A 2,619-nucleotide genomic window follows, 5' to 3' on the forward strand; every position below is an offset into this window, starting at 1 on the left:
ACACACACACACACACATGTGTGCACAGACAGATACAGAAAAGTCCCACTGAAATGCCTATTATAAATCAACTCAAAGCAGCAGCCCTTATGCTTCAAAGTCATCTCTGAATCGCTTATCCACTCATTGAGCCGCACTATAGGAATACCAATTTATAGTCTTCTATCATATCGCTGAAAGAGACAAGGGGACAGAGTGAGGTGAGGGGCAAGCGAGGCAGGCAGACAGAGAGTGAGAGGCAGGGAGAGCGAGAGTGAGAATTTCAAATACCTGTTTATACATTTGAATTGCACGGAAACAGAAAAAAAATTACTGATGTTCACTCCTGGCTTATATGAATATATGAATACACTCACTCTCTGTCTCTCTGTCTCACACACTGACACGCACACACACACACACACACACACACACACACACAGTAGTCCCAGAGCTGCAAGATAAGAGAGGAGAGTGTTCTGGGGAGAAAGCTTCCTCATTGGTGTGCAAGGCTGCACATGTTCCAACCCTCCTTTCTATCCCCTGTGTGTGTGTGTGTGTGTTCACGTCCGCGCGCTAGCATTCCCTCTCTTTCCTTCACAGCTACTAAAAAGACACAGAGGACCTATTGTGCCCAAGGAAGGAAAATCACTCCATTTTCAGAAAAGGAGAGGAATGAACAGCACTCCCTCTCTCTCCCTCTCTCTTGCTTCTCCCTTCCCATTCACACGGCAGCTGAAATGGCGAAGCTTGTTAAAAAGGAAGCCCGCATGACAGCATTCACAGCTTTGCTTACCGCAGCATTCCCCTACCCTCTCACGCACCGTGCGCCTTTGCACCAGAAACCGTGGATGAAAGCAACTCGATACGCTGTCTCAAAAAAGAAAAGTTAAGGGGCCATGAGCGAGAGAGGGAGGAAGAAGAAAGAGAGGGGAACAGGTAGAGAAAATGTGAGGATTTGGAGTAAATGAGGCGTTTCAGTGGGAATAGCAGAACAACATTAAAAAGAGAGAGCTTTTTTATTATTATTACCTGTTCGGGGTTGCAGTGTGTTTGCTCAGAAACACGGTCTGGCTACAAACCATATTATTTCAAAACACTGCCTACTGAGAGAAAGTCAGGCTCCTGCCTGCTAATACTAGTTTACAGGAATAATATGGGAACTTTGCATTCCAATGGTCCAGTGATGTAAGTAGCTCAACTCTCATTGGACAAATAGATAATTGTGGCCAGTTGATGTAGTTCTGGTGTGTGAGTGTGTGAATGTTGGGTAAAAAGCACTTGTTTGAATGAGGCTTGAAATAAGAAAGTGCTTTGAGCACTCAAATAAAGTAGAGAAGCACTATTTATGTACCAGTTCATTTACTTTTGCTGGGATAAATGTTAAACTATGATGATCTTGTTCTTTAGCCCAGGTATATTAACCCATATAGTAATAGCAAATGACCATTTTTGGTTTTCATACCTGCAGCCCTTCTTGATTGATTTAATAGTATGCAGTTGCTTTGATATTATTTTGAAAGTTCAGTCAACAAGCCAACCCAGGCCTTTCTTGTCATTTTCCTAACTGGCAGGTTTATTGACCAGATTGCTGTTGTGGTAGTCCTAGATTTCATGCAGCTGTTTCTCCAATCATTCTCTTTTTCTGCATTTGGATGAACTCAAACTCCACCAGCTTATGTTGATGGTGAACATCACAATTATGCTCTGGAGGTTCAGGAGAGAACCAGGAGGGCCGAAACTGCAGGTCTGTGTGCGTCTGAGCAGAGCACTAATGTTGTGACAAAACTACTGTTGAAAGCTGCAGCCCGCTGATATTTGATTCATGGTCACATGTTTGAGTCCATTTGTGTAGCTACAAAGAGAAGTATTGTAAGAATTCATCTCATGCACAGGTTATAAAGACGTCTTACATCATTCAAAACTCAACAGCACAGCCCTGTGGAACTGGTGCTATGCGAATGCCAACAACTGACTGGTGAACAAAAAAGGAAGGGACATAGGTTCACCATAAAAATGAAGACATCAAGCATACAAGATTAAAAAATAAATCAAACAAACAAAGAAAGACCATATTGTATATCTGTCCATTCAGTCATTGCACGACTGGGAGATGTGGTAAAAAGATCTGAAAAACTGCTTTCCATTTGAAAGTATTTTTTTTTCTAAACTATAGTTTCTCATATGATTCAGTGCAACCAGATCATCTTGTAACAAACCACAAAAGTTCAAAGCAGCACATGTAGCCCGTACATATGCAATATGCACAGCTCTCCCAATGCCGTTAAGCTTAAGCAGACCTATTTTAGAGGAAGTATTTCTAGCTGAATTAAAACAGACCAAAAAAACGAACACTGGAAAATACAACAGTTTCAATGAAATGGAGTAAAAACTTACTCATCTCCTTGGCGTGAGACTCTCTGCAGGTCCCAGCCATCAGATTGGAACGAGGCCCTGTTACCGACAACATTTCAGCACCCTGGACAGCAACACAATAGCCTGGAGTTATCCAGCAGAGGCAGGAAAACAAGGACAAAAGACAGAGGAGGAGGTGAAGGAGGGCAGCAAGCCAGGGACATACAAAAGGAAGAAGTGAGGGAAGAGAAGAATTCGGCCGCTGGGAGGCCATTCACACAGAAT

Source organism: Oreochromis niloticus, linkage group LG2 (assembly GCF_001858045.2).
Source record: "Oreochromis niloticus isolate F11D_XX linkage group LG2, O_niloticus_UMD_NMBU, whole genome shotgun sequence".
NCBI lineage: Eukaryota > Metazoa > Chordata > Actinopteri > Cichliformes > Cichlidae > Oreochromis > Oreochromis niloticus.